Source organism: Tachyglossus aculeatus, chromosome 19 (assembly GCF_015852505.1).
Source record: "Tachyglossus aculeatus isolate mTacAcu1 chromosome 19, mTacAcu1.pri, whole genome shotgun sequence".
In the NCBI taxonomy this organism is placed as follows: Eukaryota; Metazoa; Chordata; class Mammalia; order Monotremata; family Tachyglossidae; genus Tachyglossus; species Tachyglossus aculeatus.
Window position 1 is genome coordinate 8,722,228 of NC_052084.1, and position 17,729 is coordinate 8,739,956.

At 43.3% G+C, this 17,729-nt stretch overlaps 1 long non-coding RNA gene across 1 annotated transcript in view; it reads left to right on the forward strand.

Annotated features, from left to right (window-relative positions):
- Window positions 1-2,414: 2,414 nt before the first annotated feature.
- LOC119940588 overlaps window positions 2,415-17,729 on the forward strand; it is a 50,827-nt gene continuing 35,512 nt past the window's right edge. Inside the window, exon 1 of the long non-coding RNA XR_005455026.1 lies at window positions 2,415-2,520. This is a non-coding gene — a long non-coding RNA (uncharacterized LOC119940588). The remainder of the gene's footprint in view (window positions 2,521-17,729) is intronic.

Sequence of the window (17,729 nt, forward strand, 5' to 3'; positions counted from 1 at the left end):
AGATACCACTGATTGATTGACAGGAGGCCTGCTGCTGAAGAAGAGGGGACGGACGGAAAGAAAGTTCTTCATTTCAACCCACTAAACTGAAAAGACTACAAAAATCAGGGAAGGGAGAACAAATGATTTTAAAACATAGTGGAAAGGGTTCTGGAAGTCAGGATACTTAAGTCTGAATCCCAGCTCTGCCGCTGATCTGCTGAATGATTGGGGCAAATCACTTAACCGCTCTGTGCCTGTTTCCTCTTTTGTGGAATGGGTCAAGGTCCTTGCTCTCCCTCCATTTTCCGTCATGAGTCCCGGTGTGGCTTTTTCTACCTTGATGCTTAGCATAGAGCATTTTTATTAATACTTGTATATAATAATACAAGTCATCTCAAGCAGTGTGTTATAGCAGTGCGCAATTGGGAGATCACTATAGCAGCCAGGCCGACTTGGCATCCAACAATCAAGAACTGAGTTGTTCACCTTGAGTGGTGGCTGACAATAGGTGGGCTCCACAGGAGCAGTTAGCCCAGCCCTGTGTGAGGCAAACACATAAGCACAGCAGACAATTCTCCATACTTGTACAAGAGGTAGAAGAGAGCATCCATCATGCATCTTCTTTTTAGCCAAATCTGCTCACGTGGATAAAGTTCTTGCTATCTTTCAGTAGTATACATCTTTGAAGACAAAGGACAGTTTTGCAGATATTGAAACAGTTTTGCAGATATTGAAAACATAAACTCCCAAGGATTTTTGTTTGCGTAAAGTGCAATTAGTAAACCCATATAAAGTGTGTGTTTGAGTGTGTGTTTGGGAGAGCAGGGGTCATCTTTTGATGTGCTTAAAGCTACTCAGGGTAAATTTCCCAGAACTCTCAAGAGCTAAACTGCCCTGTGACCTACAACTAGCACATTTTTATTTAATATTAGAATTTTAATTTAAAGTAGATTAAATCAAACTAACTATTATTAGCTGTTTTGATCAATTTAATGATTAAAATATCTAAATGTTTAAATTCATTAATTTTTTTTGAGGAAAAACTGGCCCAGCATCAGACACTGGGGCAACCCCAGGCAGTTCACCAGGCTCCTATCGGGACTTCCCTAAGGAGGGAGAGCAAGGATCTTATCCCCATTTTACAAATGAAGGAACTGAAGCACAGAGAGGTTTATTGCCTTGCCTGAAGTCATGCAGCAGGTCAGTGGCAAGCTGTGGGCTAAGACCATTTCTGACTGTAATGGGGAGGAAAGCAGCATGGCCTAGGGGAAAGAGCCCAGGCCTGGAAGTTGAAGGACCTGGGTTCTAATCCCTACTCTGCCACTTGCCTGCTGTGTATCATTGGGCAGTTACTTAACTTATTTGTGCCTATTTCCTTATCTTTAGAATAGGGATTAAGTCCCTGTTGTCCCTCCTCCTTTGACTGTAAATTCCATGTGGGACAGGGATTATGTCTGACCTGATTATTTTATATCCACCTCAGTGCTTGGCTTAGTAAATAAACAATGAATACTACAGTTATTAAGAGGGGAAAGGGGAATGTTTAAGAAGCAGATGTCTTTTCCTGGTGCAGTAGTTCTCACTTAGATTACCTCAACCTGCCCCCCCCTCCCTCCCAGATCCAACAAAGGACTTCTTACCTGCATGAATGGCACTACAATCTACTGGTGTCCCACCCCTACCCCACATCCCAGCAGCCCCTAAAATCAGCTCTGAAAAACATTGCCAATTCACGCAGATAATCATAGGATAGAAAATCATAAAATAGTATTAAAACTGTAAGAATGATGAAAAGAATGAAAAGTAAGTAATAAATAAAAACTAGATGACTAGTTTAGATGACTAGATGACTAGATGACTAGTTAAGACTCTGAGGGTTTAGAGGCAGAGGAAGCCAATGAGTCTCCCAAACTGAAGTTTGTCCTTCCCACGTTTTCCAGAAAACTTAAACAGCTGCCGAAATCATAATAGGATTAATGATGTTATTTATTAAGGACATATTCCGAGTTAAGAACAGTACGAAGGGTGAGGCAGATTCAAGATAATCATATTGGACACAGTCCCTATCCCACAGTCACAGTCTCAGTCTAAAGAGGAGGGAAAACAGCAATTTTGTCCCCATTTTACGGATGAAAAAATTAGGCACAGAGAAGCTAAATGGCTTGCTCAAAGGCACACAACCAGAGAGTGGTGTAGCTGGGATGAGAAACCAGGTTTCCTGACTCCCAGTTCTGTGCTTTTTCGACAATGCTGGAGCTGTTTATGGCCCCTCTCCTGCACCCCTGGATGTGAAATGGTGACTGATGACTGCTATTTGGGTGACTGGGTTGGAGAGGAGAGGTGTAAAAACCTGTTCTTCTAGGGGCTGCAGAACCTAGTCTGTCCACCTTAACAAATTACCGATGATGTTATCCTAACAGGAAAACCACAGAGGTCAACCTGAGCAGCCTACACCTGCAAAGACCCAAGAATGAGCCGGGTGGATCAAGTCTGAAGAAGGGATTGTATGAAGTCCAGAAAAATCCTGCAAGTGTTTAGGTGAGAAACAGATTCTCTCCATCTGAATTGAAAGTATTATTTGCTTCCATTGTCATCAATCATTCAGTTCCATTTGTTGACCGCTTACTGTGTACAGAGCATTGTATTAAGCACTTGGGAGAGTACAGTATAACAGAGTTGGTAGACATCTTCCCTGCCCACAGTGAGTTTATAGTCTAGAGGGGAAGAAAGACGTTTAATTATGGATATGTAAAGTGCTGGAGGGCTGAGGGAGGGGTGAACAGAAGGAACAACTCCAAGTGCAAGGGTGACGCAGAAGGGAGTGGGAGAAGAAGAAATGAGGGCTTAGGGAAAGGCCCTTTGGTGGAGATGTGCCTTTAAGAAGGCTTTGAAGGTGTGGAGAGTCATTGTCTGGCCTATATGAAGAGGGAGGGCATTTCAGGCCTGAGTCAGGATGTGGACGAGAGGCCAGCAGTGAGGTAAAGGGGAATGAGGCATAATGAGTAGGTTGGCATTAGAGGAGTGAAGTGTGTGGGTTGAGTTGTATTAGGAGAGCAGGGAGGTGAGAAAGGAGGGGACAATGTGATCGAGAGCTTTGAAGCCGATGGCAAGGAATTTCTGTCTGAGCGGAGATGGGTGAGCAACCGTTGGAGGTTCTTGAGGAGTGGGGAAATACGGACCGAATGTTTTTGTAGAAAAATGATCTGAGCAGCAGAGTGAAGTGTGGACCGGAGTGGGGAGAGACAGGAGGCAGGGAGGTCAGCAAGAAGGCTGGTATTGTAATCAAGGCAGGATGGGATAAATGCTTGGATTAACGTGGTAGGAGTTTGGATGGAGAGGAAAGGGTGGATTTTAGCAATGCTATAAAAGTTGTACTGACAGGATTTAGTGACATCGAATACAAGGGTTGAATGATAGAGATGAGTCAAGGATAACACCAAGGTTATGGGCTTGTGAGACAGAAAGACGGTGGTGCTGTCTACATTTACTTTGTTGCCTTCTTTAAGTTAACTAACATTACTCAGGAACTACTCCTTTTCTCTTTAATGTTCGTTCCTGCTGGCACTCTGATGTTTTAAACATTTTTTTCCATGTTATTTGTTAAACGCTTACTGTGTGTCAAACACTGTTCTGAACACAAGTTATTTAGGTTGGACACAGTCCCTGTCCCTCCTGGGGCTTGCAGTCTAAACAGAAGCAGCGTGGCTTAGTGGAAAGAGCACAGTCCTGGGAGTCAGAGGATGTGGGTTCTAATCCCGTCTCCGCCACTTGTGTGCTGTGTGACCTTGGGCAAGTTACTTCACTTCTCTGTGTGTCAGTTACCTCATCTGTAAAATGGGGATTAAGACTGTGAGCCCCACATGGGACAACCTGATTACCTTGTATGTACCCCAGTGCTTAGAACAGTGCTTGGCACATAGCAAACATTTAACAAATACCATTATTGTTATTATTATTAGGAGGGAGAACAGGTATTAAATCCCCATTTTACAGTTGAGGAAACTGAGGCACGGAAATGTTAATGACTTCCCCACGGTCACGCAGCAAGAAGTCGGCTGAGCCGGGATTAGAACTCAGATCTTCTGACTCTCAGGCTCGTGCTTTTTCCACTAGGCCACGCTGCTTCCCCTCAGTGCCCAAGGTATGATTTTTATTTACATCAGTGGTGTTTCATGATATGCCTTTCTGAGATTACTCTCTTAAAAGATAATGTTGCTATTTATCAGGAAAATATATTTTTCTGTTTCCTGAAAAGTGTGGAAACTGCCCTTTTTCAGATAGCTGAATGCATTTCTAAGTGTCATTCCGTCAATCATATTCACTGAGCGCTTACTGTGTGCAGAGCACTGTACCAAGCTCTTTGGAGAGTATGGTATAATAATGAACAGAAGCATTCCCTGCCCACAATGAGCAAAATGGTTGTTTTTGTTTTCCTGCCTGTTATTGTATTTAGAATAGTTCGTCCCCATTTTACAAATGAGGTAACTGAGGCCCAGAGAAGTTAAGTAACCTGTCCAAGGTCACATACCAAGGTCACATAGCAGACAGGGGGCAGAGCCGGGATTGGCACCCAGGTCCTTCTGACTTCCATACTCCATGTTCTGTCCACTAGCCCTTCTATCCCTGTCATTTCTTCATCTGTAAACTGGGGACAGGTATCCACTCTGTACCTCCTTGATTGTGTGCCCCAGGTGGGACGGGAGTGTGTCTAATCTGATTGCTTTCTATCTACTCCAGTGCTTAGTACAGTACTTTCACACAAAGTAAACACTTAATGAAAGACCATAATTATAGGGCTGGTAGTTGCCAAGGGCTAGATTTCCAAAGGATTTAGGTCACGGAGCTGGAAACTTTTAAAATTAGTGTGAGGCAGGAGGGAGGGGAGTGTGAAGCATGGTGAAATGAGGGTGGAAGGGAAGCAGCGTGGCTCAGTGGAAAGAGCCTGGGCTTGCAAGTCAGAGGTCATGGGTTCAAATCCTGGCTCTGCCAGTTGTCAGCTGTGTGACTTTGGGCAAGTCACTTAACTTCTCTGTGCCTTAGTTACCTCTTCCGTAAAAATGGGGATTAAAACTGTGAGCCCCCGCCCCTGGGGACAACCTGATCACCTTGTAACCTCCCCAGCGCTTAGAACAGTGCTTTGCACATAGTAAGCGCTTAACAAATACCATCATCATCATCATCATCATCTGTAAAATGGGGATTAGGACTGTGAGCCCCGCGTGGGACAACCTGATCACCTTGTACCCCCGTCCCCGTGCTTAGAACAGTGCTTGGCACATAGTACGTGCTTAACAAATGCCATCGTTATTATTAAGTAGAAACAGAAAATGGCAAACACAGGAAATAGCTGACAAATTCCAACCATTTTTCTAAATGGAAGTGCATCACCGAGCAACCCAATGTCCTTTCCCCAGCTTTCCTTTTCCGTTCTCTTAGTCACTCTCTCCAACCCTCTGTCTCACGTCCACGTTAAGTCTCCGAAACCCTGCACTGTGACGGGCTGCACTGCAACCATCCACTGTGGTCATGAGGGGTCAGAACTCACAACCTGCTATCAATATCGAATAATTCCACCCCACTTAAACACTTTAATGAACGGCATTTCTTCTCCCATAACCAGCCCTCACAAGCCTGCCGGTGATGAACCCTCTTGGAGAAAGGTTGCCGTTCTCAAAGGCAGGGCTGTGTACGTGGGACCTGTAGATCAGGAAAAGATCAGATGACTCGCCTGCTCTCCCATGTTTGGCTCTTGGCTCCCGAGCCCGAGACTGAATGTAGCAAGTGGATTTCCTGCATGAAACATCTATTCCTCACCTGAATGGTACGCACCTAATGCTCAGTCCTCAGGGCCAAATCAGCATTTGGGAGGAGAGCGTGGTACAGACAGAAGAGCTATTTCGAGGGCTGGGAATCATTGGTGCTAACACAAAGGCCACCCCAGGAACCCAGATGTCAGCAAGCCTTCTGTGACAGACAGGCCTTTCCTGTCCTCAGCTGTGTCTCTCTCCCTGACTGCTGCTCTTGGCGAGGGCTTAGTACAGTGCTCTGCACGCGTAAGTTCTCAATAAATACTATTGATTGATTGGGTGGTCCCCTGGCTGCCCCCAAAGGCCAGGAGAGTGGAGACAGAGTTACTATTATTACTATTATCATCACTATATTTGTTAAGCACTTACAATGCACCAAGCACTGTTCTAAGCACTGGGGCAGAAACACACAGTTTATCAGATTGGACACAGACCCTGTCCCATATGGGGCTCACAGTCTAGGATGAGTCCCCATTCTCCAGATAAGAAAACCGAGGTACAGAGAGGTTAAGTGGCTGGCCCAGGGACTGACAACAGGTATATGGCAGAGCTGGGATTACAACCCGGGACCTTTGACTCGCAAGCCTGTTCTCTTTCTATTAAGAAACTCTGCTTCCAAATATGGGAACAGAGGTCTGCGTACAGTGAACACTCAATAAATTAGTATGGTGATGATGATGATGCAAGCAGAGAATAAAATGGAAAAGGAGCAAACTAGCTTGCTTCCTGGGTCTCTGCCTCCACTGATGTTGCTTCAGCTGCTCTGCTGCTTCCCTGCTATGTGACCTTAGGAAGGTCACTTAACTTCTCCATCCCTCCATTTCCTCATCTGTAAAATGGGGATAAGATGTCTGTTTGCCCTCCTGCTTTGACTGTGAGGTGCACTTGAGATAGGGACTGTGTCTTATCCGTTTATATTGTTTCCACCCCAGCATAGTACAGTACTCGGCACATAGTAAGTGCTTAACACAGCAGTATTTATTATTATTATTATTAGTAGTAATAATAATAAAATGGCATTTTAATTTTACAGCACAAACATCCCTTAGCCGCAGTTACATGATGGGCAGCTTTTTCAATTCATAGCTTAGTCCAGCTGCTATGGGTTTATTTTATCCAGGGTTTGAGGATTATAAGGAGAGGATGTCCAAACAACTGTTATATAGATTTTTCCGACAGTGGCTTGCAGCAGACTGCTGTTTAAACTAAAATTGGTAAAGGCTTCTTTAAGGTCACCAGTGAATAGAGAAAGGCTATCTTGCTTCCTGTGCCTGAGCGGTATAATGTCCTTGAGTATAATGGCCTGAAAGATAAATTTATGGGAAGAGAAAGTGCAGGGGACACCTGTAAAGAGGCTTCTACACTTCAGAAACAAACGCAGCAAATGTTGCTGAAGCAGTTCCTTTAAAAGTCACTTTGCTCTTGACTGAGATGTCAAAACAGCTGCGTCTGTATTGTATCAGGAAAAAAAACCCCAATGAACTGATTATTCTGTCAGAAAATTTCTTGAAAAAAGCAGGTTTCCCTTCTACTTCCAATGAGTGGAAGCAATAATAATAATTATTATTATTATTGTGGTATTTGTTAAGTGTTTACTATGTAGCAAGCACTGTATTAAGCTCAACAAAGCCAGGGACAGTCTTCGCAAATATGTGGGACAGAAAAACAGCCACAAGTACATAACAATGTCTAGACAGTAAGCTTGTTGTGGGCAGGGGAAGGTGTCTACTAACTGTTATATTTTACTCGCCCCAGCGCTTCGTATTGCATGCTGCACACAGTAAGCATTCAGTAAATGCGACTGAATGAACATCATGAAGCAGCATCACAGGAGCAGTCAAATAAATATGAGGGAACCCCCTGAGGGGCTTTTTGCGTAGTATGTTTAGTAAATGTAACTAGAAAACAAACAATAATCTCAATATTGTCCATGCCACACTTTTCAAAGCTCTGAAAATTCACTTGAGGAGTTCCTGTATAATGCGAGTTGGTATGCTTCTTTTTTATTTTCCAGACTGAACAAGCTGCATGGGAGAAAATCCCATCAGAGCATTTTGCAAAATGCTGTCTAATAAAGACTCTCCAGGGAAGGCCTGGAGAATATGAGCTGGAAATAAAATATAGAGGAAGGGAGAAAGACCTGAATTAGATTAGGCTGCTGAGATTAAATCCTAAGAAGAACTGTGATTTTTTTTCACTGTGTAATAACATGAGTAAAAAAATAGAGTGCTCAGTAACCAAGACAACAGGTTTATTAGCATCATCTATATATATACATATATATATATAAAAGAGGAGAGAGTGGCTGTCTGGGTCATCACAAAGAATTGTGATTGGTTTGCAGGCCGCTCTCATGCTGTGACTGACTAGGAAGGCTTGGATGGGGGAAGGGAGATGAGGAGACCTTCCCCATCCCCCAAGATGCTGTTCTCCCACCTGCTGTGGGCCTGGGTTTGGAGGGGGCACAGCTGAGATCACAGTGGCTCTGAGGGAGCCAGTTACAGTCTTCCCTATGACCGCTTACCAGGCCGCCATTTCTGCATCCTCAATTCCACTTCCTCCAGGAGCAGGCTTGGGACTGTGGCCAAGGCGCCCCATTTCTCCCAACTCTCCCGTAACCTCATCCCTGCTCACTTTCCCTGAGTTTCAATAACCCTGGTCACGCCTATCTGTCTGCCAGCCCCAAGCTCAATAACCCCCCCATTCCTCCCTTTGTTTCCCCTTCTCATTCACATTTCAGCAACCTTTCCCTCTTCTCCTCTGTGTGATCACCCCCCCACCCCCCAAGCTACTCTGACCATCCCCTCCCACACATGTGCACCTCCATCTTTGAGTGCTGTGCTTGTGTTTATACTTCTGACCATGCCTGTGGTTATCAGCCTCGGATCGTATATGCGTGCACCTGTGATAGAAAGTCTAACTCTGCATGCCCATGCCCTAGCAGAAGGAACATGGGACTGGGATAAAGGAGAGACCGGTTTCAATGACCTTGCCTGTTGTGTGACTATGAGCAAGTCACTTGACTTCTCTGTGCCTTAGTTTCCTCAACTGTAAAATGGGGATTCAATGCCAGTTCTCCCACCCCCTTAGACTGTGAGCCCCATGTGGAAGAGGGACAGAGTCTGACTTTACTGTTATCGGTTCTGGTTCTTAACACAGTACTTGATACATAGTAAAGGGTTTAACAAATACCATTATTATTGTAACAAGATGAAGGTTTAATAAATACCATTATTGCAACAAGATGATGGCCTACAAAAACCTGTGATGAAATGATCAGATCAATTGAAGACGCGCTTGTGACCCATGGTGTACATTGCCCATGGTATTATAGTCATTCTCTAACAAACATGCATCGCTTAAATTTAGTATTGTATGTATATGAAGGTTTCTACAACCCAGTGTTTCTCACCTACATGATCTTTCAGGAAACTGTCATTTTGTCAATGTCTGTGAGGCATTTCAAGTCACTGATTATTGCAAATTAATCCTCCCTAAAAGGTGGAAGGCACAGTACAAAGCTGAGTGCTTCTGAATTCTTCTAAGGAGTCTGCTATCTCTAGGTAACACACATTTGGCCCTGTGACATTTCTTGATGCTCAAAGCAAAAGGGCAGTTGCACTCCTTCACAGAGAAATGCCGTACTGAAATGTCTCGCTTAGTTCTCTGTGTGGCCCAAAGTTGAGCAATTATGTACAGGCCAAGGAAAATTCTGGTAGATGCATCTAATAGAAACCCAAAAAGTCAGAGCAGTCAGGGTTTAGAGTTGGGTTTTATCCTGAGGTGACAGTGTCTATTAACCATTTGTTTTGAATAGTCAATAGTCAACAGTGTTTGCCAAAATTATTAAGAAAATTTGCACTAGGCAGTGGACTATCGATTTGTATTTACAAAATTTACATTTGTATTTGAGACTCAAATGTTTAATGGACTGCTAGGGACTTGAAATTGATTATTTTTTTTACTGTCTGCAAACTCTTATCTTTCTGAGCCTTTGGGAAGGGAGCTGTCTCTCTCCTGCTGGTTTCAGTGAACAGATTTATCTGAAAATGCCACCTCCCATTGCATGAAGAACCTTCATTAAATGATTTCTGAGCATGCAAGGGAAATAGAATTCCAGGGTCACCACCTACCACCCTAGGAAGAGCAGATTTTTGCTTTAAATAATAGTTTCTGTGAGTCAGAAATATCTTTGGAGCTGTTTCATCCTTTTGTGACATGGTATTCCCTGGTTCACCAGCCTCAATCACATAACCCCGGATCTGTTTATTTGAACAATTTGACTACTCCCACCATTTTCTACCCTAAATGCTATCGCCATACCTGGGCAGCAGGGAAAGAGAGCCGCTAAGCTGTGGGGCATTGATTGGAGGGGTGACGGGGAGGCAGAAAGCCCCAGATCTGAAGACAGTGGAGTTTGGGAGAAGGGTGCAGAAATTCCTGATCCAGAATGCTGGAGGGCTCAGAGGGTGAGGAGGAGAAGGTGGAACCCCCGCCTTCCCCCTGGTGACTGTGGGCAGTTGTTGGGGCCTTGGAGGGAAATCTCAAAACAGGGCTTTTTGGAGAGAGGAGAAAAGCCAGATCCAGAAGCTTGCAGGAGACGTGAAAAAAATTCAGAGATCACAGGGTGAATGCCAACCAGCAGCAGAAAATAGAAAGGGTGCTACAGTGTGTTGGAGGTAGAAGGGGAAGGGAAGGAGACCCATTCCCAGCCCGGATGACGGGATATCCTTGATGTGCTAAAACAAAGCTCTCCACGAGGGTTTTAGTCGTTCTCTTCCTGAAGAGTAAAAAGTAGAGTTTAGTGTCTGGGGGGTCTCAGAACCCCATTTTGGAATGCAGTAATCACTCTAAATGGGAAGTTGGTAGGAAAAAAATGCTATAATTTGGCCTGCCTCCTCCACTATGTATAGGTTCATAAGAGAAGTGTGTCTGTTGCACTTTAAGCGGGCAGTGTCCTGACTAGTAGACAGCAAACCCTTACAAAATAGTAGTAGTAGTAGTAATAGTATTTACTAAGCACTTACTTTGCGCAGAGCACTGTACTAAGCACGGGGAAAGAATGCATAGGAAGAAATTAGACAAATCGGCAGACAAATTGGCAGTAAGGTTGCTTTGTGTGAATAATAATAGTAATATCTGTTAAGCACACACTATGTGCCAAGTATTGTACTAAGCACTGGAGTAGATACAAGATAATCACACTGGGCACAGTTCTTGTCCCACAAGGGATGTACAGTCTAAATAGGAGGAAGAACAGGTATTGAATCAGATTGGATCCTACCACTGGTCTCTCCTGCACTCAGTTCCAATTAAAATGCAACCCAGGCAATCGTTTGGAGACAAGAATTCACTTGTCAACATTGAATTTTTCAAGAACCACCAGAACTAGTGAAATGGAACAAGAACAAATGGTCAATCCAAATTTCTGTAAGAAAAATGCATCCTTGAAGCCTCTGTTCCCCAAGTAATTCCAGAGGGAAGTCGAGTTGAAGGGAAGCACTCAGTACACCACTCTGCACATAGTAAGCGCTCAATAAATACCATTGTTTGATTGCTTGATTGAGTGTGACCAACTTGTTTTTCTATAAATAAAATACCGTCAAGGCATTGGGATTGGTAAACTCTTCCTCCAATCCTGCTGCCCTAGGTAGTTCTCCTCCTACCCAATCCCTTCCCAACAAGCAGTTTATATCCCGAGTTCACTAAGACCTGTAGCTAATTATGTATATTAATTTCATTGCCATTAATACTACAATAACACGTCATATTAAAGTGTGCTATATAGTCAATGTTCACCTCAACCCACCTCCCAAGGTAACTTTCAAAGACAACTTTACTCACTGAGGGGACTTCTATGCAGGAAAATAAATTGTAATTGCAGCTCAAGGACTGACTTTACAGCCTCAAGCAATTCAAGGAACCATTTGGTGTCTGTTTCTTCCTTTGTAAATAGGGTTAATAATACTTTGCCTACCCGGTTTAATTAATGTTTATGAAGTGCTATAAGATCTGTAGATGAAAGGTGACTTAAGTGCAAAATATTAGCTCCCCCAAACAGCTGTAGCATATATTTTTATAAAAACGTTTCTTTCTGCTCAAGAACCAAAGGTGTTGCTTGATTCTGAGAGTAATAGTATCCTGAAAAAAATCTAAAGGGAAAATAAAGCACTCTTGCCAAATTTAAATTGATTGTACTTACCAAAGCTTTGCAGAAGATGGACACTTCAAGAAAAAAGTGCTTCAGAAACCAGAGAAATGGATTTGCACTTTTACAGAGACTATAGGCCAGACACCCATAATGAGATCTTTGCTTAAAAAATGACAGAGCATCAGCCCACATCGTAATTGGGCTTTGCACTTATAAATTGCTTCCCTGACCATTTTTCTAAAGGGTAAACAGCCCTTATTGCTTAATGACCTCAGGTGCCCTGTGAGGTCAGTATTACTACCCACATTTTGCACTTGAGGAATTTGAGACACAGGGGGACTGGGCAGGGAATGGAAAGTTCATTTTGGCGGGTTAGACTTCAGCAGGAGTTCCACCATGTTGGAAATGTGTCCAAAAGATCATGGAGGAGAAGCCACATAAATTTCCAGTGAAAACATCATCTCTGACAAGCATGAGAGTGGTTTGTCAGGATCCACCTCACTCGCTGAGAAGCAGAGTGGCTTAATGGAAATGGCACAGGCCTGGGAATCAGAAGACCTGGGTTCTAATCCCGGCTCCACCACTTTGCTGGCAAATCACTACACTTGTCTGTGGTGCAGTTACTTCATTTATAAGAAGAGGATTAAGATTTGTGAGCCCCATGTCGGACACGGACTGTGTCCAACCTGGTTATCACAAGATCTACCCCAGTGCTTACTACAGTGCCTACTGCATAGAAAGCACTTAAATAGCCTAAAAAAAGTATTTCATTTTTTATGCTATTTGTTAAGTGCTTAAACTGAACTAAATACTGAGGTAGATACAAGGTAATCAGGTTGAACACAGCTCCTGTCCCACATAAGGTTCTGAGTCTTCATCTCCATTTTACAGATGAGGTATCAGGCACAGAAAAGTCAAGCGACTTGTCCAAAGTCACACAGCAGACAAGTGGCAGAGCTGGGATTAGAACCCATGTCCTTTTGACTTCCACCACTGGTTTAGAGGATAGAGCAGGGGCCTGCGAGTCAGAAGGTCATGGGTTCTAGGTGTGATCTTGGACAAGTCACTTCACTTTTCTATGCCTCAAGTTACCTCATCTGTAAAATGGGGATTTGAGACTACGAGCCCCACGTGGAACAGGGCCTGTGTCCAACCTGATTTGCTTGTATCCACCCCAGTGCTTAGTACAGTGCCTGGCACATAGTAAGTGCTTAATTAATACCGTAATTATTATTGTTAGGACATGCTGCTTCATTCAAACCACTAGATTCCATGATGGCAGGGATCGTGACTACTTACATAGTCAGTTGTACTCTCCTAAAAGCTTAATACAGTGCTGTGCACACAGTAAGTACTCAATGAATGCCATTGATTAACTGAGTCAATCCAAGACAAAACACGAGAACCCTTCAGATCTATTAGAAAGGGTGCAAGGCCATTTTGGCTCTTCTATGTAAGAATTAGATTATCCTGCTTAAGGGCAAAAGAAAGGACTGATGTTTTGTCTTCTTACTTTCTAATTAGTAACATGGATACCAAATAATATGTACTTTAGTAGGCATGATTAGAGAGCTGAGGATAAATTAGAAATCTGCTTTCGTTTCATGCCAATTTCTCAAGAACCTAAATTGACTATTTGCCAGAACCCCTTCTGGATGCTAAGATGACAACACCTTTCACGGGCACTCAGAATTTTTATAAAATGATGAGAAACCTGCAAAATATGGTGAAAGTATCTGGCTTGAGAACCTTTGCACGGGTACATTCAAGTAAGAAATATCCTGTCTTGCAGTTCTTGACCATTTTAAATTATTGATATAGTAATAATAATGATGATAATGGTGTTTAGAAAACATGTATTATAAGCCAAGCACTACAGTTAACTCTGGGGTGGAAACAAGGTAATCAGATCAGTCACAGTCCTTGTTCCACAGGAATCTGAGAGGTAAAGAGGGCAGGTACCTTATCCTCCCATTTTACAGATGAGGAAACTGAGGCCCAAAGAGGTTAAATGACTATGCCCAAGGTCACACAGCAGACAAGAGCTGGGACTAGAATTCAGGTCTCCTGGCTGCTAGTCCCTTCCTTTTCCTCTAAGCCGCACGTAAAAGGAATAATAGGACTCTGTCCCAAATAGAGCTTGGCAGGTCAAAGAAGCAGATAAAAAGGAAGAACCAAGAAGCGGACAAGAAGCTGGCAGGATCTGAGAAGGTAGAGAAGACAGCCACCAATAGGGAGATTTCTGGAAACAAGCTTTCCTGTTCAAGAGCAGACTCTCCCTGAGGAAACAAGCATAGGTGTTGTGTCAGTTTCCCATCTAAAGGACCACCAGGACTAGGGACAACTTCTTCAAAAAGGGGAGGCCCTGGAAGGTAGAAGTCCAAAGTGAGCTTTTCATTTGTGTTATAGGGAAAAGAGAAAAGAAAAGAGAAAAGAGCCTGGGGATGAAAGTCAGGAGACCTGGATTCTAAATCTATCTCTGTCACTGGCCCTCTGTGTGACCTTGGACAAGTCACTTAACCTCTCTGGACTTCAGGTTCCTCATTTGTAAAATGGGGATAAAATAGTTTTTGATCTGATTATCGTGTATCTACCCCAGAACTTAGTACAGTGCTCAAGTGCTTAGCACAATGGTCCACACTGTAAGCACTCGATAAATACGATTGATTGCTTTGGCACCTGGTATGTGCTTTATACCCTAATTATTTAAATTGTCAATAATAATAAAAAACATCGTTGTAAAATCCATAATGGATTCATTACTGAGGACCTCATGACCCCACTAGAGCACCCAGGACCTAGAGAAGGCTGAGGGGTTGATTTTGTAGTCCTGGGAGGAAGGAAAAATGGATTTGCTTTATATTTAATAGTGAGGGGCGGGGGTGAGGAGGGGGGAAGGAGAATGGGAGGAAATGGGTTGCTAACGGGGTGGCGTTGATGAGAAGAACCACAAAATTACGACAAAAGCAGCACTTTTGTTTTCTGGTCAGTGTTTTTTCTTTTGACCATTAATTTTTCCAATCTTAATTGATTTATATTACTCTTCCTCCCTGCTGGCCTATACCATCAGTTGTCTCAGGTTCACTTCATACCCTAATAATCTCACATTGCTCACACATGGTTCATTATGCTGTATGCTCCATTTCTTTCAGGGAGCTTCCAATTCGCTAGTTTTCAATCAATATCAAAGGAGGCTTTGTGAAAAAAAACCAACAAAAACAACGACATGGTAATATGATTCTAACTCGGTTTCCATTGAGTTTGCCTTCCATTCTCTGGAAACAATCCATGAAAAATAAACAATGGAACAAGCTGGACATGAGTAATGAGGAAAATATGTTAACAAAAATGCAAACAAATCTTATAAATTGCAACTGCATTTAAATGTAGCCCTCTCATTAAGGATCATGTTTTTGAGGTGTTTGCTTAGGAGTTTGCCAGTACAAAAGTGCTTCCGAAAGGTCTCTCGAATCAAGTTTGACAACTATTTCCCCATTAGTCCTCCACGATGCACCCAAAGGATTGGTAGGTACAAGATAATCAGTTCAAAAACTATCTTATCCCCAGTTTACAGGTGAGGAACCTGAAGTCCAGAGAGGTTAAGTGAGTTGCCCAAGGTCACACAGCGGGCCAATGACAGAGCTGAATATAGAACCCAGGTCTTCTGACTCCTTGTCCCATGATCTTTTCACCATTGAAAAGCTTACTTTGGACTTGTTCCTTCCAGGGCCTCCCTCTTTTAATTGCAGTGTGGATGCAGTAATGGGGATTGCAGATAGCCTATCTATCCGTACGTGCCCATTTCACAGGGACAGCAGGGGAAACCGTCTCCTCAGCTTTTTCGAGCAGGACTCCTAGACTAGCTCAAAGACAAGACCTGATGGTTTCCTACCAGACCTGAAAATATCCAAAATGGTGGACTTCTGGCCTACCAGCAGAGAAGTCTGTTCCTCCCAGTCACTCCTAAAATCGCTACCCACTTTTCACTCTAGCACTCAAAATTAAAAGCTGCCACCTGCATCAGCGTGGCAGGACAGACACAGACACAGTTGACTCCTGGTGACGTCAAAGAGCAGGATAGCAATTCCGTAGAGTGTCACTTTCCTCCAATAAATTCTCCCTCTTCCGTCTCAGGACCCTTTGACAATCCCAACAATTTACTACCCAAGTTGCGTGGCAGAACCCAGAGAAGCCAAGACAGGAGCAGGACAAAGACCACCTTACCCTCACCACCTAGGGTCTTCTGAAATTGGGGTTGAGGTTTATAGCTTTTGTGACCTTTCTTTGGATAAACAGAGTTTTATCACTTCCTGCTCATTCAGATTCCTTAAATATTTGGAAATAAGGAGGCTCTTTTTCAGACACCAACAGGAATAAACTGTAGCTCCCTTGCATCCTGCCCCCCTGTTTGTCCTCGCTAGCTCTCTATATGCTGTGGGTGCTCCATAAATGTTGGATAATTACGACAAACTTAAGTTAATCACTCACTTCGAGATGCTAAAAGTGAGTAACATGGTTCAAGTCCCAGTTCTGGGAAGGACCCTATCAGCTATTCTCTATCTCCTTGGAGACCAAAGCTATTGGAAATGGACTCAAAATGCAACAAGATGGATTTAGGGCAGATCAGAAGGGTTTTTTTTTTCTGTGACTTATGTACACATCAACAATGTATTTATTTACATTAATGTCGGTCTCCCCCTCTAGACTGTAAGCTTGTTGTGAGCAGGAAATTTATCTAAGTATTTTTTCCACCAGTAAGAGTTGCTCTCAAATTTCATGCCCACTCCACTTCCTTTGCTGCCCGTTTCCTTGCCAGGGCTTCCACAGTTCTTCTGCATGATTCCTTTTTGGGTCGACTCCATTTGCCCCAACTCCATTTGCTTTTTGGGGCACTTTATCCTCAGAATGAGAGCCTTAAAATTTTAATAAGTACTTCTATCTTCCTAAACAAGGAAGCAGAGCTGAATCAAAATCTGATTTCTTTCTATTTATGCAGTCATGCTCAAGTTTGCAGCAAGAAACCTGAAACTCATAATCAAAATATACTTCTGTCCACATGGAAACTTTTCCAGCTCAACAACCTGAGACCCATCATCCAGAAACTCCTAGATTGCCTGAAGCGCACATGAGAAGACGTGCTAGCAAACCAGGGTAGTTTGGATGAATCAGCATGGCCCTGAGGATTAACAGTCAGCTCCAGGAAGAACGTGGTTAGGAATCAAGCCACAGAGGGGAAACTCTTTGCCAACCATTGGCTAAGTTCTAGAGAGAGTCCTCTGAACTGTCTTCAATATGACATTGTCAGGTGAATAAAGCACAGGCCTGGGAATCAGTGGACCTGGGTTCTAATCCTGGTTTCACCACAACTGCTGTGTGACCTTGGGTAAGTCACATAACTTCTCTGTGCCTCATCTGTAAGGTGGGGACATGTGGAACATGGACTGTGGCCAACCTGATTACCTTGTTTCTACCCCAGTACTTAGTACAGTGCCTGGAACATAGTAAGCGCTTAAATAGCATAACAGTGCATACACTCAAATCCAGTATCATTTTAGCTCATAACATAGAACAACAAGATGTGAGATTTTCAGAGGAACAAAAAAGCCAACCTGGAAGCTGCCACTCATTTTTCTTCCTTGACAATATATAGTTAAATAATCATGGTATTTATTTAAGCACCTTGAACCATGTGCAAGTAAAATAATCTGGTTGAACACAGTCCTTGTCCCACATGGGGATCGCAGTCTAAGATGGAGGGAGAAGAGGTATTTTATCCCCCCCACCTTTAC